This window comes from Aquarana catesbeiana, linkage group LG05 (genome assembly GCF_042186555.1).
Source record: "Aquarana catesbeiana isolate 2022-GZ linkage group LG05, ASM4218655v1, whole genome shotgun sequence".
In the NCBI taxonomy this organism is placed as follows: Eukaryota; Metazoa; Chordata; class Amphibia; order Anura; family Ranidae; genus Aquarana; species Aquarana catesbeiana.
The window spans coordinates 3,744,548-3,768,631 of NC_133328.1; the positions used below are offsets into that span (position 1 = coordinate 3,744,548).

The window sequence follows — 24,084 nt, forward strand, 5'->3', positions numbered from 1 at the left end:
AGAGATCCTCCCATTACATCAGAGATCCCCCATCACATCAGAGGTCCTCCCTTCACATCAGAGATCCTCCCATTACATCAGAGATCCCCCATCACATCATAGTTCCCCATCACATCAAAGGTCCTCCATCACATCAAAGGTCCCCGATCACATGGGAATACACCCCATTAGAGTCCCCTTCACAGTTGCCCCTATCAATCAGAAGGCCCAATACATTAATCCTTCCATCACATGCAGATTTCACATCAGAGTCCCCCTCATCAAATCAGAGATTCCCGATCATATCAGTCATCCCTTTACATCAGAGTCTCCCACTTCACATCAGAGGTCCTCCCATCACATCAAAGGTCCCCCCTATATATTAGAGCCCCCCATCACATCAGAGCCTGCCAATTACATTACAGCTCCCTTATCACAGAGCCCCGTCTTCACATCAGGAGCCCCACGTTTTTGCTACAGCAGCACAGCAGAGGGTGGGAGGTGCAGAAGGTCTGAAGTTGGTGGACCTCCATCCTCCTTGATCGTGGGGATGGCCCTGCATGCCGCCTTCCCTGGATCAGAGTCATGTGAGCAAGCAAACCGCCAGCACCATAGCAATGACTGATGCTGTGTATCCTGGCCCTGGCACATTATTGGTTGTTATGGCAGCCAGCTCCCCCTCCACCATGGCAATTCATGAACCCTGATTCAGGGCAAAGTGAGTCCTATGCTCCCGACACCCCCAGACAACCCCCCCGATGAAGAAACACTGCTACAGGCAGGTAAGTATTTGGCATTTTGGATGCATAAAAAAAGAGACCAATGTGTCTAATGTCAGAGGCATACCACAGGTTTTTTTTTACATCAGACCACCAACGCCCAGAGGGTGGAATTGAACCACTCTGCCGCTAGGCAGCTACAGGTTTGAAGCCTGCACCCCAGACCACTGAGGGTCATCTGGGCAATATCACTATCTATTCCATGTTGTATATAAAGCCTGAGCTGATTAGAAGATTCAACTTAGGGAGGTTTTTTTCTAATCTTTAAAAAAAGTTCTAATATTAGGATTGTGATTGACACCGAGCTCAATGAATAATCCAATCACAAGGCAGTATATGTAAGAAAAGATGCAGCAGTGAGCAGAGACTGTGCCGGCCCAGCTGCATGCTGTGCTGATAAAAGCATTCTGGGTATTGGCAGATTCAAATGTTTTTGAATATTTAAAGTGGAAGTAAAGGAAACAAAGGTTTTTTTGTTTTATTAAGAAAAAATTTAACTCACATCTGAGGATTAATATTTAATATGTTGGGAACCTTCAGAGATTTTGTGCAGTCATGAAAAACAGAAATAACAGAAATAAATAAAGTCTCAGAGAACAGACATTTATCCGTCACTCAGAGGAGAACACTGATTGGCGAGAAATGCCTCAAAACCTGAAAAACAGATCCGGAACCTGTACAGATGAAGTGCCCACAGCCTAGAGAGCCAATCAGGATAGCAAAGGCAACGGGGGAGCAGGCTGTGTGGCCAAGGGGGCCTAGATGATGAGCCCCACTTTTTGCTACTGGGACCCATATACCATACTCATAAAAAAGAACCCTTGTTGCGTTGTGGCCTAGCTGCGTTCTGGAGAGCATGTCCTCCATGTGGTGGGGAGAACCTGTACTCGTTAACCTGTTGCTGCTTGGCATTGGCTGGTTCCCTTAGGGGAGGCGCTATGAGCACAGGATCCTCCCCTGAGCGCCATTACAGCGGTGCCCCCGACCTGGCCTAACCAGCAACACCCAGTAGCCCATTCCATGCATTACTCAGGCCCTATGACAATAGATCCAAGCATCAGCCTTACCCATCATCAGCTTCACCCAACATCAGCCTCACCCATCATGGGCTTCACCCAACATCAGTCTCACCCAATATCCGCTTTAACCTAAATCAGCCTCACCCAAAATCAGTCTCACCCAGCATCAGCCTCACCCAACAGCAGCTTCACCTAACATCAGTCTCACCCAACATCAGCCTCACCCAATATCCGCTTCAACCAAAATCAGCCTCACCCAACAGCAGTCTCACCCAACATCATCCTCACCCAACATCAGTCTCACCCAACATCATCCTCACCCAATATCTGCTTCAACCAAAATCAGCCTCACCCCACATCAGTCTAACCCAACATCAGCCTATCCCAATATCTGCTTTAACCAAAATCAGCCTCACCCAACATCAGCTTCACCCAACATCAGCCGCACCCAACATCAGCCTCACCCAACACCAGCTTCACCCAACATGAGTCTCACCCAACACCAGCTTCACCCAACAGCAGCCTCACCCAACATCAGTCTCACCCAACACAAGCTTTGTTTCCATTCTTGAGGTTAGGAGAAGGAAGAGTAGACACAATGCAAGCCTCTAATGCTGTACTGAAACACATTGGATGTGTAAATTTACATCTTTTCGGTAATCACAGTGGTGATGGCACATTCCTTAAGTTGCAAAGAGATAACAATAGAGATGAGAGCCGAGGAGCAGCCCATACCTTTCAGGCTTTGCCAGAGTCATGCACCCCATATTACAGAGGTGTGAGTAGTCCCATCAGTATTACACCACTCCTTCCCTGTTTCCCTGGTAAGGGAAACCCCAAAAAACTAGATCCTCAAAGACTACACCTTCAAATGGCTTGGACTTTGCACAGCTTCCCATGTCCAATTCCCGCCAGACTATTTATACCAGCCTTTCTCAAACTTTTTACCCCAGAAGAACCCAAAAAATAATTTTGATTTCTCAGAGAACCCCTGCCAAAAAGTAATTCATTGTGGTCCAATGGAAAAAATGCCCCTTATATTGGTGATTAGTAGGAAGAATGCCACACTTACAGACAACTAAAAGAGATCACTGGTGTCGTGTCGCTGGCCTAGCCAAGTGGTGTTGGCCCTGGAACCATGCAGGCACCATCAGATGGGAAGGCAATTGGTCACAACCCAAGGAATCCCTGGTAACCTTGTGAGGAACCCTAGGGTTCCATGGAAAATGACTGATTTATACTGAGCCCTCTTACTCAAGATGCCCCACACAAGCAGGGACAGGGTTGGCAAGTCCTCTAGCAGGCACCTACTCTTATGGTGACAGCTAGTGGTCAATTTGAGGAACTAAACCAGACACTCCTGTGCCCCTACCCTACACTCTCACTTCCAGAGACTCACCACTTTCATCCTGGACTTTACCTCTATAGGGAAGAGGTTAACTGCACTTTCCACCTACCCGACCTGGATCAATTCTCTACTTGAGTTGACCATCATAACTGCTTTTGGTCCTGACTAGTTCAGGTTTGCCGTTTTCATGGATTTGAGGCAAATGTTGCGGGTTACAGATTTGACTGGGATCATTTTTTTAAAATCATAATGCACTGCATGGCCTTTGCACTATGGCCAGTGAGCTTAGAAGGTCAATCATGGGGGGGGGTTAGGTTAGCCGCCATTACCATAGCAATGAATGACACTGTGCAACCTGGCCCTGGAGCATTATTGATTGTTATGGTGCTGGCAGCCAGCTCCACCCCACCATGGCAATCCATGACGCTGATCCAGAGCAAGCCGGGTCCTGTGCTCCCGACACCTCGGAGGAACTCAGACAGCATCCCAGTCAAGAAACACAGCTATAGGTAAAGTACGTATTTGGCATTTTGGATGCATATAAAAGAAAAGAATGTATCTAATATCAGATCAGACCACCAACGCCCAGAGGGTGGAATTGAACCACTCCGCCGCTAGGCAGCTACAGGTTTGAAGCCTGCACCCCAGACCACTGAGGGTCATCTGGGCAATGTTATGGGCCATCCCATGTTGTATATAAAGCCGGAGCTGATTGGATGATTCAGATTAGGGAGGTTTTTTTCCCCTAAGTATAAAAAGAAAGTTCTAATATTAGGATTGTGATTGACACGGAGCTCAATGAATAATCCAATCACAATGCAGTAAATGCAAGATAAGATGCAGCAGTGAGCAGAGACGGTGCTGGCCCAGCTGCATGCTGTGCTGTGAAAAGCATTCTGGGTATTGGCAAATGGGAACAGATTTACATATTTAAAGGGCAACTAGGAATAAACGGTTCAATTGTTTTATGTAAAAAAAGTTGAACTCACATTTGAGGATTAATATATAAACACTTCCGGAATTTATCAGAGATGAAGATTTTGTACAATCGTGAAAAACAGAAATAAATAAACTCTGAGAGACTCGGACACTTTGTATAGATTTACTGTATTATATCTATTATAACATATATCTATATACAGTGACTTGAAAAAGTATTCATACCCCTTGAAATTTCCCACATTTTGTCATGTTACAACCAAAACCGTAAATGTATTTTATTGGGATTTTATGTGATCATCCAACACAAAGTGTCACATAATTGTGAAGTGGAAGGAAAATGATAAATGATACAAATAAATATGTGAAAAGTGTGGGGGGGGGGATTTGTATTCAGCCCCTTTACTCTGATACCCCTAACTAAAATCTAGAGGATCCAATTGCCTTCAGAAGTCACCTAATTAGTAAATAGAGTCCCCCTGTGGTGGCCCGTCCATAAGGGCGCACGGGCGTAGCATGAATTTATCCATGGCCGCCGCTGCAACCCCCTATTCAGGCACCTGGCCCCTTTTTGGGCATCGGGCGCCTGAATTACAGCAGCGTGGGGTGTTTTTGAAGCACCTGATTAGAGCCATAGGCTCTAATAGGCTTTAAAAAAGGTGACCTCACCCAGGTGTGTTAGAACAGCAAATGAATATTTGCTTTCCTAACGGTGAACCGCCTCTCCTCCAGTCAGGTGCTCGGGTCTGTTACCCATCACCTGATTGGCTGAAACTACAGGCGCTGTGATTGGATGCCTATTAGGAGGAGAGGATGGGAGGAGACGCATGAAGGACACCACTCGCAGCCATCACCCGCTGGCTCCCCGAGACAGGGTAAGTTTCGTGCAGACGGCGAGCGGGCCGGTCACAGTGGTGGCATTCTATGGCACAGTGGCAGCATTTGATGGGCACAGTGAAGCTGCAATTAATGTTTTTTTTTTCAGAATTTTTCAGTTTGTTTGCGCCCCCCCTCCCCCCCCCAAAAAAAAAATTTTGAGCACCAGACGCCACTAGAGTCCACCTGTGTGTAATTTAATCTCAGTATAAATACAGCTGTTCTGTGAAGCCCTCAGAGGTTTGTTAGAGAACCTTAGTGAACAAACAGCATCATGAAGGCCAAGGAGCACACCAGACAGGTCAGGGATAAAGCTGTGGAGAAGAATAAAGCAGGGTTAGGTTATAAAAAAATCTCCCAAGCTTTGAACATCTCACGGAGCTCTGTTCAATCCATCATCGGAAAATGGAAAGAGTATGGCACAACTGCAAACCTACCAAGACATGGCCGTCCACCTAAACTGACCGGCCGGGCAAGGAGAGCATTCATCAGAGAAGAGCCAAGAGGTCCATGGTAACTCTGGAGGAGCTGCAGAGATCCACAGCTCAGGTGGGAGAATCTGTCCACAGGACAACTATTAGTCGTGTTCTCCACAAATCTGCCCTTTATGGAAGAGTGACAAGAAGAAAGACATTGGTGAAAGAAAGTCATAAGAAGTCCTGTTTGTAGTTTGTGAGAAGCCATGTGGAGGACACAGCAAACATGTGGAAGAAGGTGATCTGGTCACATGAGACCAAAATTCAACTTTTTGGCCTAAAAGTAAAACGCTACGTGTGGGGAAAACTAACACTGCACATCACCCTGAACACACCATCCCCACCGTGAAACATGTTGGTGGCAGCATCATGTGGTGGGGATGGTTTTCTTCAGCAGGGACAGGGAAGCTGGTCAGAGTAGATGGGTGGAGACAAAGCAGGACAATTTTAGAAGAAAACCTGTTAAGAGTCTACAAAAGACCTGAGACTGGGGCGGAGGTTCAACTTCCAGCAGGACAACGAACCTAAACATCCAGCCAGAGCTACAATGGAATGGTTTAGATCAAAGCATTTTCATGTGTTAGAATGGCCCAGTCACAGTCCAGACCTAAATCATATTGAGAATCTGTGGCAAGACTTGAAAATCGCTGTTTACAGATGCTCTCCATCCAATCTGACAGAGCTTGAGATATTTTACAAAGAAGAATGGGCAAAAATGTCCCTCTCTAGATGTGCAAGGCTGGTAGAGACATCCCCAATAAGACTTGTAGAGAAAGGGGGTTCTACAAAGTATTGATCGATATAGTCCCATTTTAAGAGGTTTTCTACATTTACTTCATATAGGGATGATGGCACTATCTAACACCTTACCATACCACACTAAACAATATCCTTCTTTTCCAAAAATCCTAGTCCTTAGACCATATTCCCTAGTTCTTAGATCATAGTCCCTAGTTCTTAGACCATAGTTCTGATACCATAGTTCTTGGTTTTTAGACCCTAGTCCATAGTGCTTAGTTCACAGACCATAGTCCTTGGTTCTTAGACCATAGTCCCTAGTCCTTAGACCATAGTCCCCAGTTCTTAGACCATAGTTCGGAGACCATAGTCCTTGGTTTTTAGACCCTAGTCCATAGTACCTAGTTCCTAGATCATAGTCCTTGGTTCTTAGACTATAGTCCCTAGTCCTTAGACCATGGTCCCTAGTTCTTAGACCATAGTTCGGAGACCATAGTCCTTGGTTTTTAGACCCTAGTCCATAGTGCCTAGTTCCTAGACCATAGTCCTTGGTTCTTAGACCATAGACCTTAGTCCTTAGACCATGGTCCCTAGTTCTTGGACCATAATCCCTAGTTCTTAGACCATAGTTCTGAGACCATAGTCCTTGGTTTTTAGACCCTAGTCCATAGTGCCTAGTTCCTAGACCATAGTCCTTGGTTCTTAGACCATAGTCCTTATCCCTTAGACCATAGTCCCTAGTTCTTAGACCATAGTCCCTAGTTCTTAGACCATAGTTCTGAGACCATAGCCCGTAGTTCTTAGACCACAGTCCCTAGTTCTTAGACCACAGTCCCTAGTTCTTAGACCACAGTCCCTAGTTCTTAGACCATAGCCCCTAGTCCTTAGACTATAGTTTCTAGTCCATAGTACCTAGACCTTAGACCATAGTCTCTAGTCCTTAGACCATAGTCCATAGTTCTTAGACAATAGTCCCTAGTTTTTAGACCATAGTCCCTAATCCTTAGATCATAGTTCTTAGACCATAATCCACAATCCCTCATTTCTGGCCATAGTACCTAGACCTTGCACCATAGTCCCTAGTACTTAAACCATACTTCTTAGACTATAGTTCTTAGAGCATAGGCCCTAGTCCTTAGACCTTAGACCATAGTCTATAGTCCACATCCCATAGTCAATCCCGGTAGTGATCAAGAGAGGTTGGCTACCTTCCTACATACAGTGGGATCATAGGGAATGAACGTAGCCACCCTCCAACAGGTAGTCCAATCACAAAAAGAATTTGGAGATTTGAAGGAGGCTGATAGCAATAGAAGGTGAGAATACAGTTTGGAATATCATTTTATTTGGAACTTTATTCACATTGACATAAATAGAAGGAGTCAGAGAACAGGAATAGTTTCTTGTTGGGGGGGCTGGGACCACTTTATCACTTTGTGATTCCAAGTAGTTAGTAAATGGAGGTGTCTGCACCGTGCGTGCTCCTCGGTGAATGTCCTCTCTCCCCACACATTCATTTATTCAGGCTGCACAAAGACGGGCAAATATTTTTCTGCTGCCCAATAATTGCTGTTTACTCTTCCTGCGTTCACAGAATGTACTGGAAGTTATTAATTATCTCCGGCTCCGGCTTATTAGCACGTGTCAGTAAAGCAGCTTGCCGTTTATGTAAATCAGATCTGGAAACAGATGAAGCTCAATTTTTACTTCTGAACCTTCGTGAACCCCGGACACCTCCGCCGAATGGAACGTCCCTGACGTCTGGCTGGAGGGCAGGAAACGCTCATTGCCTAGAAATTGAGTCTGGTGAAAGTGGGACGCTGCGATTACCGCGCTGAGCCCATCACCGGGCCTATGATTACACTTCGCAGCAATTACATTTTTATTTTTTTAACAGAATGTGGCTGCTAGTCTCATACTGAAAGCAGGAGGACCGGGGACACCAGACTTCTAATTCCTCTCTATATATCCCTCTATCCCTCACCCTCCTTCTCTCCATCCCTCACCCCCCTTCTCTCTATCAATCACCCTCCTTCTCTCTATCCCTCACCCACCTTCTCTCTATCCCTCTCCCTCCTTCTCTCTATCCCTCACCCTCCTTCTCTCCATCCCTCACCCCCCTTCTCTCTATCCCTCCCCCCCCTTCTCTCTATCCCTCCCCCTCCTTCTCTCTATCCCTCACCCTCCTTCTCTCTATCCCTCTCCCTCCTTCTCTCTATCCCTCTCCCTCCTTCTCTCTATCCCTCTCCCTCCTTCTCTCTATCCCTCACCCTCCTTCTCTCTATCCCTCACCCTCCTCCACTCTATCCCTCCCCCTCCTTCTCTCTATCCCTCTCCCTCCTTCTCTCTATCCCTCTCCCTCCTTCTCTCTATCCCTCTCCCTCCTTCTCTCTATCCCTCACCCACCTTCTGTCTATCCCTCTCCCTCCTTCTCTCTATCCCTCTCCCTCCTTCTCTCTATCCCTCACCCTCCTCCTCTCTATCCCTCTCCCTCCTTCTCTCTATCCCTCTCCCTTCTTCTCTCTATCCCTCACCCTCCTTCTCTCTATCCCTCACCCTCCTCCTCTCTATCCCTCTCCCTCCTTCTCTCTATCCCTCTCCCTCCTTCTCTCTATCCCTCTCCCTCCTTCTCTCTATCCCTTGCCCTCCTTCTCTCTATCTCTCACCCTCCTTCTCTCTATCCCTCGCCCTCCCTCCTTCTCTCTATCCCTCACCCTCCTTCTCTCTATCCCTCACCCTCCTTCTCCCAATCTCTCACCCTCCTTCTCTCTATCCCTCGCCCTCCTCTCTATCCCTCCCCCTCCTTCTCTCTATCCCTCTCCCTCCTTCTCTCTATCCCGCGCCCCCCTTCTCTCTATCCCTCGCCCTCCTTCTCTCTATCCCTTGCCCTCCTTCTCTCTATCCCTCGCCCTCCTTCTCTTTATCCCTCATCCACCATCTCTCTATCCCTCACCCTCCTTCTCTCTATCCCTCACCCTCCTTCTCTCAATCTCTCTATCCCTCGCCCTCCTTCTCTCTATCCCTCGCCCCCTTCTCTCTATCCCTTGCCCCCCTTCTCTCTATCCCTCGCCCCCTTCTCTTTATCCCTCGCCCCCTTTCTCTCTATCCCTCGCCCTCCTTCTCTCTATCCCTCGCCCCCCTTCTCTCTATCCCTCGCCCTCCTTCTCTCTATCCCTCGCCCTCCTTCTCTCTATCCCTCGCCCTCCATCTCTCTATCCCTCACCCTCCTTCTCTCAATCTCTCTATCCCTCTCCCTCCTTCTCTTTATCCCTCACCCCCCTTCTCTCTATCCCTCACCCTCCTTCTCTCTATCCCTCAACCCCCTTCTCTCTATCCTTCACCCTCCCTCCATCCTTCACCCTCCCTCCTCCTATCCCTCGCCCTCCCTCCTTCTATCCCTCACCCTCCTCCTCTCTATCCCTCGCCCCCCTTCTCTCTATCCCTCGCCCTCCTTCTCTCTATCCCTTGCCCTCCTCTCTATCCCTCTCCCTCCTTTTCCCTATCCCTCACCCTCCTTCTCCATATCCCTCGCCCTCCTTCTCTCTATCCCTCACTCTCCTACTCTCTATCCCTCACCCTCCATCTCTCTATCCCTCACTCTCCTTCTCTCAATCTCTCTATCCCTCTCCCTCCTTCTCTCTATCCCTCGCCCTCCTTCTCTATATCCCTCACGCCCTTCTCTCTATCCCTCACCCTCTTTCTCTCTATCGTTCACCCTCCTTCTCTCTATCCCTCACCCCCTTCTCTCTATACCTCACCCTCCTTCTCTCAATCTCTCACCCTCCTTCTCTCTATCCCTCACCCTCCTTCTCCCAATCTCTCACCCTCCTTCTCTCTATCCCTCGCTCTCCTTCTCCCAATCTCTCACCCTCCTTCTCTCTATCCCTCACCCTCCTTCTCCCAATCTCTCACCCTCCTTCTCTCTATTCCTCACCCTCCTTCTCCCAATCTCTCACCCACCTTCTCTCTATCCTTCACCCTCCCTCCATCGTTTACCCTCCCTCCCTCTATCCCTTGCCCTTCCTCCCTCTATCCTTCGCCCTCCCTCCTTCTCTCTATTCCTTACCCTCCCTTCTTCTATCCCTCACCCTCCCTCCCTCTCTCTATCTATCCCTCGCCCTCCCTCTATCCCTCGCCCTCCCTCTATCCCTCCCCCTCCCCCCCTCTATCCTTCGCCCTCCCTCTATCCCCCGCCCTCCCTCCTTCTCTCTATCCCTCACCCTCCTTCCCTCTATCCCTCACCCACCCTCCTTCTCTCTATTCCTCGCCCTCCATCCCTCACCCTCCCCCCTCTATCTTTCACCTCCTTAAAGTGACAGTAGACCTTCCTTTTTTTTAATTAAAATAATTACCATGTTATACTTACCTTCTCTGTAGTAGTCTTTCACTGAGCACCCCTGATCCTCCTCTTCTGGGGTCCCCTGCCAGCGCTCCAGGCTCCTCCTCTTCCGCCAGTGACCCTGTGGAAAGCCGCTTTTCATGTACCTTTTCACACGGAATGGGTGGCTCAGCTCCGCCTCTCCGCTCTCTCAGCATTTGATTGGCTCCCACTGCTATCAATCTGCCCAAAGAGGAGGGAGACAGCGGTGAGAGTCACTGCTCTCGTGCACATCGCTGGATCTGATTGGGCTCAGGTAAGAATAACGGGGGGGGGGGGGGAGAGGAGATGCATTCAAGTAAATAAAAACTTAAGGCTTTAGTATCACTTTAAAGGTTTGCTATGTATTTTGAGGAACATTTGAAGAATTCCTGGGTGCCCCCCAGGCATGGTATTTAAAGGAATTGGGTACATACAGTAAGTTGGGGCTGAACAAAAAAAATCTGAGGAGCTCTGGGAGAGGTCGCCATACTAAGAATTCGATTTTAGTACAGCGATCTCCCTGCTGAGCGATTGTGTTCTACCAGAACACACCGGTCAGTGCTTCCAGCCATTGGCTGAGAGCGCTGATTGGATGGCGATCAGCTGCTGGTTTTCCATCAAGTTCATTCCACAGAAGCCGGCCATGAGATCAGCTTCTGTCAAACAAGAACCCGTAAACACGCCTTGAATGTTGGACGGTATCTACTGTACCAGCTGAACTCCGGGCCCGTGTGTACGGGGCTTAAAGCCCAAGTCTGGGCAGAAAATATTATCCCATACTGTGGGGCAGTGTCCCCAATGCAAAAGTTAAAGCAGAACTATACTGCATCTGATCACCATAAACCAAAAATGCCATTAAATTCATTTTTAATATTCAAAGCAAATTCCCCCATCCATCCATATCTCCATGCTTTATTTTGTTGAGAAATCACTTAGAACCCCCCCCCCCTAGCATTTCTGACTGCGGCCATCTTGAGTAAGGGCAGATGATTCATGTAGCATTCATGTTTTGTTCCTGGAATCCATCTGCCCTTAGCTCAAGCATGCAGAGAGGAGGGTGGGCTTAGATGAGAAAGTCTCGCCTCCCCTGAAGACTCCTGGGATGTATGACATGATTTTGGCCTAGGCCAGAAACCTGGAAGCAAAAAAAGAAAAGTTTGAAACAAAACAAGTACATATGACAACATGGGGATTTAAATGAGTCAATGCTTTTGAGAGATTGAGAGAGTGAAGTTTTATTGCTTATTTATGTTTCAAGGAACAATAAAAGGATGATATGTTTACTCAATCCTCCGCTTCTTACTGCAGCTTCTGCACCCCTGCGTTGCAGCGGTCTAGAATCCTGACATCATCGAGACTAGTTCTGTGAGGACGCAGAGGAACAGCCCACCGACGGATTGTGAGGAGCGCCATATGCTGGGGGAGCGGAGGATCTGTAAAACGACTTCTCTTCTCCCTGGGACAAAACCAGCTATTAACCCTTGGCGTACGAGCACAGCCCTACTGCAAGGGACCTTTTTTTTTTCCTCCTGGAGTTCGGCTTTAATGTTCCACTGTAAGCATTTACCACCGCACCTGGCCGAATGGAGTTTTAACCACTTGCCAACCACAATACGTATATATATATATATATGTTGTGGTTTGCAAGTGGTTTACTGGGATTATATCTGATTATGTCTTTTTTACAGCTGGCCCTTTACCATGTGATCAGCTGTCAGCCAATGACATCTGATCACGAAAGTAAACAGAAGCCGATTATCAGCTTCTAAAAAGAAGAAACCCGTTAATTGGCTTTTGTTGGAGGGACATTGGTCCCCTTAGTACCCACCAGTGCCACTAAGCAGTGCCCTCCCAGATACCAAGGATAACTTGCCACACATTTGTGGCAGTATTGAATTGTAAGTCTAGAGCAAGAGCCCCACAAGTCTGCAGCAAGAGCCCTGCAAGTCTATAGCAACAGCCCCGCAAGTCTATAGCAAAAGCCCTGCAAGTCTGCAGCAAGAGCCCTGCAAGTCTATAGCCAGAGCCCCGCAAGTCTAGAGCAAGAGCCCCGCAAGTCTAGAGCAAGAGCCCTGCAAGTCTATAGCCAGAGCCCCGCAAGTCTAGAGCAAGAGCCCCGCAAGTCTAGAGCAAGAGCCCTGCAAGTCTATAGCCAGAGCCCCGCAAGTCTAGAGCAAGAGCCCCGCAAGTCTACAGCCAGAGCCCTGCAAGTCTAGAGCAAGAGCCCCGCAAGTCTAGAGCAAGAGCCCCGCAAGTCTAGAGCAAGAGCCCTGCAAGTCTATAGCCAGAGCCCCGCAAGTCTAGAGCAAGAGCCCCGCAAGTCTAGAGCAAGAGCCCTGCAAGTCTATAGCCAGAGCCCCGCAAGTCTAGAGCAAGAGCCCCGCAAGTCTACAGCCAGAGCCCTGCAAGTCTAGAGCAAGAGCCCCGCAAGTCTAGAGCAAGAGCCCTGCAAGTCTATAGCCAGAGCCCCGCAAGTCTAGAGCAAGAGCCCCGCAAGTCTAGAGCAAGAGCCCTGCAAGTCTATAGCCAGAGCCCCGCAAGTCTAGAGCAAGAGCCCCGCAAGTCTACAGCCAGAGCCCTGCAAGTCTAGAGCAAGAGCCCGCAAGTCTAGAGCAAGAGCCCCGCAAGTCTAGAGCAAGAGCCCCGCAAGTCTAGAGCAAGAGCCCTGCAAGTCTATAGCCAGAGCCCCGCAAGTCTAGAGCAAGAGCCCCGCAAGTCTAGAGCAAGAGCCCCGCAAGTCTACAACCAGAGCCCCGCAAGTCTAGAGCAAGAGCCCCGCAAGTCTAGAGCAAGAGCCCCGCAAGTCTAGAGCAAGAGCCCCGCAAGTCTAGAGCAAGAGCCCCGCAAGTCTGCAGCAAGAGCCCTGCAAGTCTATAGCCAGAGCCCCACAAGTCTGCAGCAAGAGCCCCGCAAGTCTATAGCAAGAGCCACGCATGTCTGCAGCAAGAGCCCCGCAAGTCTATAGCCAGAGCCCCACAAGGACTGCAGCGTCACCTGTGCCCAGGAATGCAGCCTTTCCAGTGCCCAGAAATGCAGAATCACCTGTACCCAGGAATGCAGCGTTATCTGTACACAGGAATGCAGCCTCACCTGTGCCCAGCAATGCAGCCTAACCTGTTCAAATTTAGCATTGTTATTCCCCCCCGTACCTGGTCTGGGCAACTTCTTCTACATGGGGTCTGGGTGAAGTGCTTCTCCTACAGGTGGTTCCTACTGGAGCTGGGAGCCCGGGACCAACTGAGCACCGCTGGTACATATGGTCCTCTCCCATCCTTCTGGGCACCGCTGAGCTGGGCAACTAGGACTGGAGTAAACTGGGGGAGGGGTGAGGTAGAGGGGACTCCAAAATCTTGTCCACCAATAAGCTAATTTTCAGGTTTAGGCGGATTAATTCGCCGCAGTGCTCCCGGCTGGCCGCGTTGTATTCATATTGAAGATACCGGACTTCAACTGTGTAGCGCGCTGTGGCGGATTAATCCACTTAAACCCAAAAATGAAGAAACAGTCTGCTTACTGTCCCCTGGCCCCCACTGAGCACAGGGGGTCCAGAGATGTTTGTTTTGTAGCTGCACCGCTGGGGATTTGCTTATTGGTGGAGAGGATTTGGGAGTCCCCGCCCGCTCTACCTCCGGGCCTCCCTGCTGAGATGACAGATCCAGGGACAGATCTGGGGACAGAGGTCTTCGGGGACAGTGTCCTCAATCCGGGGACTGTCCCCGGAAACTGGGGACATCTGGTCACCCTGCTATAGTCCCACAATCTGGTGATAGTGAACCCACTGTTAATCTAATCCCTTACTGTACATGTGTGAAATACATTCACTCCAACAATCATATATAATAATAAACCCTGTGTCATTGCATAAAATAATTCATCTATCGTTCAAAAATTACTTGTTTCTATGAAACAATTTCAGATAGCAAGTAATTGTACTGCAGCAAGTCCACATTGCATGAGTCCAGATCAACTTTCTTTGCAAACATTCTGCAAATTCTGGTTCAGTTATGTTGTGTAATAGTTATCCCTCCACAGGGGGTCACTGTGGCTGAATTTTCATCATTGCTCCCTGCTGTGTGTAAGGTTTTTCTTTAATTGGTGCTGGGGCAGCCATAGAATCATTTTGGGAGTGGTGTGCAGAGAGGGGAGTGGTAACCAAGAGATCGGAGATCAGGGAGGTAGAAATTAAAGGAGTGACTAAACCTAATATCCCATTGGTGGAGCACAATTTGGAATGTTTTTATTTTTTCTTGTTTATATGGTGAGATTTAGCAGAAAATGTGTGTATTTAACGAGAGGTGGAAATAGAAACTTTAAAGAGAACTACAAATCCCAGCAATACAGTAATGATGCAGAATACCACCAGCTATAGGGGGTGTATATAGAGAGCCATGCATTGTATATAGAGAGAAGACTGCTCTGTACTGTGTTGTAAAGAGATCCATGTACTGTATACAAGGAGATTCATTCATTTTGCTGTATACAGAGAGACCCATGAATAGTGCTGTATACAGAGAGATCCATGCATTGTGCTGTATACAGAGAGACCCATGAATAGTGCTGTATACAGAGAGATCCATGCATTGTGCTGTATACAGAGAGACCCATGAATTGTGCTGTATACAGAGAGATCCATGAATTGTGCTGTATACAGAGAGACCCATGAATTGTGCTGTATACAGAGAGACCCATGCATTGTGCTGTATACAGAGAGACCCATGAATTGTGCTGTATACAGAGAGATCCATGAATTGTGCTGTATACAGAGAGATCCATGAATTGTGTGTATACAGAGAGACCCATGAATTGTGCTGTATACAGAGAGACCCATGAATTGTGCTGTATACAGAGAGACCCATGAATGGTGCTGTATACAGAGAGACCCATGAATGGTGCTGTATACAGAGAGACCCATGAATGGTGCTGTATACAGAGAGATCCATGAATTGTGCTGTATACAGAGAGACCCATGAATTGTGCTGTATACAGAGAGACCCATGAATTGTGCTGTATACAGAGAGACCCATGAATGGTGCTGTATACAGAGAGACCCATGAATGGTGCTGTATACAGAGAGACCCATGAATGGTGCTGTATACAGAGAGACCCATGAATGGTGCTGTATACAGAGAGACCCATGAATGGTGCTGTATACAGAGAGACCCATGAATGGTGCTGTATACAGAGAGACCCATGAATGGTGCTGTATACAGAGAGACCCATGAATGGTGCTGTATACAGAGAGACCCATGAATTGTGCTGTATACAGAGAGACCCATGAATGGTGCTGTATACAGAGAGACCCATGAATGGTGCTGTATACAGAGAGACCCATGAATGGTGCTGTATACAGAGAGACCCATGAATTGTGCTGTATACAGAGAGACCCATGAATTGTGCTGTATACAGAGAGATCCCTTTCATGGGAAATAGGAAAAGGTGGATACTTTTGTCACCATCTATACCAGGCTCACCTGTCAGGAAAAGCCCTCTTGCAGTTATCCCAGCAGATTGAGGGCTAAACGAATGCCTGTGCATAGAAGCGCCATCCAGCGCTCGCGAACGCGCAATAGCGCCAATAGCGCTAATGGTGCTAACAAACGTACGCGCATGCGCAATAGCGCCAATAGCGCTAACGGGCGTACTCGCATGCGCAATAGCGCCACTTGGCGCCAAAGATAGGCTATTTAAAGAAGACTGTTTTAATGCTGCCTTGCTGTCCAGTCTACAGCGTTTCCTGAGACCCCTGCTACCTTGTTACCAGTTTTCCTGTATCCAGTACTTACTTGGCTTGTTCCTGACTTACCTGCTTGCTGCCCGCCCCGATCTTGGCTTGGACTCTGACTATTCTCTTGGTTTGCCCTTCTGTACCTGATCTGCCCGCCAGTACCTTGACCCGGCTTGTCTGCACCTCTCTGCTGTCTGCAACCTGCTACAGGACTACAGTGCACCTCCCTGCTGTCTGCAACCTGCTACAGGACTACAGTGCACCTCCCTGCTATCCGCATCCTGCTACAGTACTACAGTGCACCTCCCTGCTGTCTGCAGCCTGCTACAGGACTACAGTGCACCTCCCTGCTGTCTTCATCCAGCTACGGAACTACAGTGCACCTCCCTGTTACCTGCACCCTGCTACAGTACTACAGTGCACCTCCCTGCTGACTGCAACCTGCTACAGGACTACGGTGCACCTCCCTGCTGACTACAGGATCCTGCCTTCTACTTCAGTGTTCCAGTCAGGCACTTGTACCCCTCTGTACTTTCGATTCCCTGTTCACACCTTCAGGGGTTCTTAAGTCGGAGGCATACGAGAGGCCGTTCTCTGCATTCCGGGCTCCACCTACCAGGTACGTGACATCACCTCACTCTACAGAGGTCTCAGGTCACATGACCTTTCTGCTCTAGGCATGCCTTATACCCCTGACAGTAAAGCAGAGAGAGGAGCGGAGGGTTCCCCCACTACTGGTTCCTCTATTGTGCTGTATTGGGCTTGGTCTATAAATGTCTAGATTTGTCTCCTACATTGTGTGCAACGTCTTCCATATCCCTCTTACATTCTGTTGACGTCTTCTGTAGCTTTATTCCTGGCCGGCTAGTCTCTGCAATCTCTGTATTTATGCCTCTGTTGCCCCTCGATCTGAAAACACAACGATTCCCATCATGGGATGTCCTGTGTATTTGTGTATATGTAATAATAATAATAAAAAATGGTGCACTAATTCAAAAAAAGATAAATATGCAGGGTGGACTTTACAACAGATGTGATCAGTCATGCTGACATCAGTCATCAGTCATGATTTATCTTGTGTCAGACCAAAAGACATGGAACTGTCACAGCTGAGTGTTAGAGCAGTGTTTTTCTATGCAGGCTTGCTGATAGGGGGGTACAGGCAGTACTCCTGTACTAGGCCCAGGCCCTATCAGGTCAGAAGGGGGGGGCTGAACCTGATAGGCCAAACCATCAGCAACAATGTGACCCATTCAATGCCAGCCTATCCCTCATGACCATTCATGGCTAGTTTGAGCCCAATGGCAATTAATGACTAGCCTGCCCACCATGACCATTGATTGCTACACTGTCCCCATGACCATTCATGGCCGGCCTGTCTCTCATAGCCATTCATGACTGGTGAGTCCAACATAGCTTTTGGTAGCTACCCTGTCCTCCATGACCATCCATGGCCGGCCTGTTTTCCATGGCCATTAATAGCTGGTTTGAGCCCCATGGCAATTCATGGCTAGCCTGCCCACCGTGGCCATTCATAGCTAGTTTTAGCCCCTTGGCATACACAACGATTCCCATCATGGGATGTCCTATGTATTTGTATATATGTAATAATAATAATAAAAAATGGTGCGCTAATTCAAAAATAGATAAATATGCAGGAATGACTATTCATAATCAAAAAAAAATGCAGTAATATGCGATAATGTTGTGAAACAATGAAAAAGTGCAATAATTCCAGAAACTATGCAGCAAAAACAAACAAATATGCATGAATGACTATCCCTCATTTAAAAAAAAAAAACAAAAAAAACATAAAATGCGATAATAAGTAAAACAGTGATGAAGTGCGCTAATTCAAGAAGCTAAGCAGCAAAAATAGACAAATATGCATGAATGCCTATCCCTAATAAAAAATAAATAAAAAAAACAAAAAAAAAAGCAAATAGCAGTTACATGCGATAATATGTGAAACAGTGATAAAAATCACTAATTCAAGAAGCTAAACAGCAAAAATAGACAAATATGCATAAATGACTATCCCGCATTACAAAAAAAAAAAAAAATACAATAATATGCGATAATATGTGAAACAGTGATAAAAGTGCTTGAATCAAAAGCAGATATTCATCTGCACTTTTATCACTGTTTCACATATTATCAGATAATATATTATTGTATTTTTTGTTTTTATTATTCGGGATAGTCATTTATGCATATTTGTCTATTTTTGCGGTTTAGCCTCTTGAATTAGCGCACTTCATCACTGTTTCGCATATTATCGTATATTACTGCAAATTTTGTTTTGTGCTTTTTTCTAAATTAGAGATAGGCATTCATGCATATTTGTCTATTTTGTCTATTATCGCATATTATTGCATTTTTTTTTCTTTTCCTAAATGAGAGACAGTCATTCATGCATGTTTGTTTATTTTTTCTGCATAGCTTCTTGAATTAGTGCACTTTATTATTGTTTCACAACATTATCGCATATTACTGCATTTTTTTTTTTAAATTAAGGATTGTCATTCCTGCATATTTGTCTATTTTTGCTGCATAGCTTCTTGAATTAGCGCACCATTTTTTATTATAATTATTACATATACACAAATACACAGGACATCCCATGATGGGAATCGTTGTGTTTTCAGATCGAGGGGCAACAGATACATAAATACAGAGATTGCAGAGACTAGCCAGCCAGGAATAAAGCTACAGAAGACGTCAACAGAATGTAAGAGGGAAATGGTAGACATCGCACACAATGTAGGAGACAAATCTAGACATTTATAGACCAAGCCCAATACAGCACAATAGAGGAACCAGTAGTGGGGGAACCCTCCGCTCCTCTCTCTGCTTTACTGTCAGGGATATAAGTCATGCCTAGACCAGAAAGGTCATGTGACCTGAGACCTCTGTAGAGTGAGGTGAGCCTGGTATAGATGGTGACAAAAGTATCCACCTTTTCCTATTTCCCATGAAAGGGATCTCTCTGTATACAGCACAATTCATGGGTCTCTCTGTATACAGCACAATGCATGGGTCTCTGTATACAGCACAATTCATGGGTCTCTGTATACAGCACAATTCATGGGTCTCTCTGTATACAGCACAATGCATGGATCTCGCTGTATACAGCACAATTCATGGGTCTCTCTGTATACAGCACAATTCATGGGTCTCTCTGTATACAGCACAATTCATGGGTCTCTCTGTATACAGCAAAATGCATGGATCTCTCTGTATACAGCACAATGCATGGATCTCTCTGTATACAGCACAATTCATGGGTCTCTCTGTATACAGCACAATTCATGGGTCTCTCTGTATACAGCACAATTCATGGGTCTCTCTGTATACAGCACAATTCATGGGTCTCTCTGTATACAGCATAATGCATGGATCTCTCTGTATACAGCACAATGCATGGATCTCTCTGTATACAGCACAATTCATGGATCTCTCTGTATACAGCACTAATTATGGATCTCTCTGTATACAGCACAATTCATGGGTCTCTCTGTATACAGCACTAATTATGGATCTCTCTGTATACAGCACAATTCATGGATCTCTCTGTATACAGCACTAATTATGGATCTCTCTGTATACAGCACAATTCATGGATCTCTCTGTATACAGCACAATGCATGGATCTCTCTGTATACAGCACAATGCATGGATCTCTCTGTATACAGCACTAATTATGGATCTCTCTGTATACAGCACAATTCATGGATCTCTCTGTATACAGCACAATTCATGGATCTCTCTGTATACAGCACAATTCATGGATCTCTCTGTATACAGCATAATGAATTAATCTTCCTGTATACAGTACAGCGCAGTCATCTCTCTATATACAATGCATGGCTCTCTATATACACCCCCTATAGCTGGTGGTATTCTGCATTGTGGCTGTGTTGCTGGGATTTGTAGTCCTCTTTAAAGTTTCTATTTCCGGCTCTCGTTAAATACACACATTTTATGTGAAATCTCAGCATATAAACATGGCAAAATAAAACATTCCAAATTGTCCTCCAACACAATATTGTGGTTTTTTTTTTAAATTCATTTAAGTTTATCATTTCCCCCCAAAAAATGCATTTGAAAAAACGCTGCGCACATACCGTGTGACATAAAAATTTGTAACAATCGCCATTTTATTCCCTAGGGTCTCTGCTAATATATATATAATGTTTTGGGGTTCTAAGTAATTTTCTACCAAAAAAATACAGATTTAAACTTGTAAACAAAAAGTGCCAGAAAAGGCCGGGGTCTTCAAGTGGCCCCTTGCATATGTGCGGTGGGGAATCTCTCAGCCACCTGTGATTAGCTGTCAGCTTTGACCGCTTCCCAGGGGATAGGCCAGTCAGGTTCGGAGTTGTGTCCCCTTTCCCTGATCCTTAGTGATGGGGTAACACTTCCCGGGTTGGATTCTTCAAAGGTTCCGCAAACAGCCGCACATACTTCACCCCAAAAACTGTCCAGTTTCCAACCATCACATCTAAGGCGCCTTTCACACGAGGCGGACTCCGTTTCTACTGAGCCCGCCTCGGTCCGCCGGCTCAGCGGGAGATCTGTCCGTTGATCTCCGCTGAGCCGGCGGATGACAGGTCCCTCTCTGCTCACTGAGCGGGGGAGGGGCTTGTCAGACGCCGCTGCCACCTATGGAGGGATCGGATGAAAACGGACAGCGTGTCCGTTTTCATCAGATCTCACCCGATCCGCCAGCGACGGACCTGGACGTAGGCCCATCCGTCTGCTTTTAGCGGATCGGACGGGGTTGGATGTCAGCGGACATGTGTCCTCTGACATCCGACGCTCCATAGGCTAACATGGAGCGCCCGTCAAAACTGACAGGTCCGATCGTGTGAAAGGGGCCTAAGAATGGGAAAGCTGCAATATGATAAATGTTGGCTTTTGGGTTTAATACCGATTTAATCTCTTGACCTCCTGAAAGATTTTCCCCCCTTCATGCCCAGACCATTTTTTGCTGTTCGGCGCTGCGCTACTTTAACTGGTAATTGCTCGGTCATGCAACGCTGCACACAAATGACATTTGTATCATTTTTTTCACACAAATTGAGCTTTCTTTTGGTGGTATTTGATCACCACTGGGGAGGGGGGGGTCCTATTTTATTATATAAACGAAAAATAAAAAAAAGATACAAAATCTCAATCCCCGATAAAATTTCCAAAGTTTATGTATCGATCCGCAGATGTGAGTTTAAACTTTGAATTGAATCTTTTTTCCCCTCTTAGTTCCCCTTTAACCACTTCCTGCCAGGAGGACGTTCCTCTGGTTATACCGGAATGATCTGCGCACCTCAGTGGCAGCTAGTGGTGTTTTTTTTTTGGGGTGGGTCAGCAAACAACCCCCCCGGCCGCCGGTGGAGTGGCACTAGCACAACTGCCCCTACCCACCCCCCCCCCCCCCCACGCGGCACGGCACCAACACCCATAGCAAACCCCTTCCCCCCCCCACCCGCTGTCCTTACCCTGGATGCGGGCGATGAGAGCAGCGGTCAGAGCTGTTGTAACACACCTGGGTGGGCTCCGGCCACATCCTCTGCGACCCGAGCCCACCCTAGTTTGAAGCCTATTAGAGCCTCTGGCTCTAATCAGGTGCTTAAAAAAAAAACTCCCCCGCCACTGTAATTCATGCCCCCGGTGCCCTGAAAGGGGCCGGACGCATTAATAGGGGGCGGCTGCGGTGGGCATGGATAGATGAATGCATGAATCTATCCATTCCATATAAGGGGTGGCGAGAAGAGAGGGGGCAGCGCCCGGGCACCCATAATGGTGCACATACAGGTATCATTCTGGTATGTAAATTTGCAGCCGGCAATTCTCTTTCTTGCAGAAGTGATCCGAGTGGCTAATTAGCCACTCGATCACTCCTGCAGGTGGCGGAAGGGGGTCCCACCCCCCCTCCCGCCGACGCCTCTCCCAGGCTCTGCCATACGATCGTGGCGCCCCGGGAGCGATACGGCCGGCAGCGATGGCTGCCATGTACGGAGAGAGAGAGGAAGTGACGTCATTCCCTCCTCTCTGTAACCCCCAGAAACCGGGAGAGACGAGTTATGTGGTCACTTCCAGTTCTGCCTCTTTGTTTACCTGGGCACCAGTCAGTGGTCAGTAAAGAAGCCGATTGGAGCGATCTGTGTGTGATCAGCTGCATTGGAGACCAGAGGAGAGATGTGGGGTCTAATAGACTCCACATCTCTCCATAAAGAGGACCTGTCATGGCCCATGCTGTCACAAGGAATGTTGTTCATCCCTTGTGATAGCAATAAAGTTCATCCAAAAAAAACAAAGTGTAAAAAAACATTTTTGTATAAAATAAATAATAAGGTTTTTTTAAAGCACCCCCGTCCCACTGTCTTCCATGCTAATGTGCCGCATACGTTACTCCGGCACGCTTATGTAAACGGTGATGGCACCACACATGTGAGGTATTGTCATGAATGTCAGAGTGAGAGCAATAATTCTAGCCCCAGACCTCCTGTGTATCTCTAAACTGCTAACCTGTAAAGGCGTTTAAAGTGTAGACTTTTTTAGTATGACATGTTAGGTATCTATTTACTCGGCATAACATCATCTTTCACATTATACAAAAAAATTAGGCTAACTGTAGTGTTTTTTTGTTTTATTTTTTTAAATTCATGAAAGATTTTTTTTCCCAAAAAAGTGCATTTGAAAAACTGCTGCGCAAATACCGTGTGATAAAATTGCAACACCCAACATTTTATCCTATAAGGTCTCTGCTAAAAAAAATATATATATATGATGTTTGAGTAATTTTCTAGCAAAAAAAAAATGAGATTTTTCCATGTAGGAGTGAAGTGTCAGAATTGGCCCGGATGGCAAGTTGTTAAATATGTAAATATGTTCCCATCTGCCAATACCCAGAATGCTTTTCACTGCACAGCAAGCAGCTGGGCCAGCATCATCTCTGCTCACTGCTGCATCTCATTTTGCATATACTGCGTTGTGATTGGATAATTCATTGAGCTCCATGTCAATCCCAATCCTAATATTAGAACTTTTTAAAAAAAAATTTAGGAAAAAAAAAAATAGAAACCTCCCTAAGTTGAATCGTCCAATCAGTTCTGGCTTTATATACAATATGGGATGGAGGGTAACATTGCCCAGATGACCCTCAGTGGTCTGGGGTGCAGGCTTCAAACCTGTAGCTGCCTAGCGGCAGAGTGGTTCAATTCCACCCTCTGGGCGTTGGTGGTCTGTGGTAAAGGAACTCATGAATCCTTTCTTCACCTTTTGGTTAAGATCAAGTGTAGTACCTGTTCTTATCATTGTCCAGTAGGGGGCACTCTGCCAATATTCTGTTCTTCAAGCTGGGATGGCTGGCTGTATAGTATCCTTGCTGGTATGATGGGGGGCCCTGAGGACCCTTCTGACGGGAAGGGCGGCACAGTGGTGTAGTGGATAGCACTTTCACCTAGCAGTAAGAAGGGTCACTGGTTCAAATCCCAACCCCGACACTACCTGCCTGGAGTTTGCATGTTCTCCCTGTGTCTGCATGGATTTCCTCCGGGTACTCCGGTTTCCTCCCACACTCCAAAGACATGCTGGTAGGTTAATTGACTTCTGCCTAAATTGGCCCTAGTATATGAATGTGAGTTAGGGACCTTAGATTGTAAGCTCCTTGAGGGTAGGGACTGATGAGCGTGTACAATGTATATGTAAAGCGCTGCGTGAATTGACAGCGCTATATAAGTACCTGAAATAAATAAATAAGTAAAGAAAGAAACCCAAATTAAGCCCCCACTGGGTAGGGTGTAGTTTGGGAGTATTTCCCTGTTGTGGTTCTGAGGGGCAATG

The 24,084-nt window shown here is 46.8% G+C and overlaps 4 non-coding genes across 4 annotated transcripts; 2 read left to right on the top strand and 2 right to left on the bottom strand.

The window, feature by feature from the left end:
• Positions 1-855: 855 nt before the first annotated feature.
• Positions 856-942, bottom strand: TRNASTOP-UCA (transfer RNA opal suppressor (anticodon UCA)). Its single transcript has one exon. It is a non-coding gene; the product is annotated as a tRNA-Sec (tRNA).
• Positions 943-3,707: 2,765 nt separating this feature from the next.
• TRNASTOP-UCA (transfer RNA opal suppressor (anticodon UCA)) lies at positions 3,708-3,794 on the bottom strand. Its single transcript has one exon. It is a non-coding gene; the product is annotated as a tRNA-Sec (tRNA).
• Positions 3,795-23,388: 19,594 nt separating this feature from the next.
• On the top strand, positions 23,389-23,475 carry TRNASTOP-UCA (transfer RNA opal suppressor (anticodon UCA)). Its single transcript has one exon. It is a non-coding gene; the product is annotated as a tRNA-Sec (tRNA).
• A 29-nt stretch (positions 23,476-23,504) lies between these two features.
• Positions 23,505-23,700, top strand: LOC141146478 (U2 spliceosomal RNA). The gene has a single exon (XR_012244899.1). It is a non-coding gene; the product is annotated as a U2 spliceosomal RNA (small nuclear RNA).
• Positions 23,701-24,084: the final 384 nt, after the last annotated feature.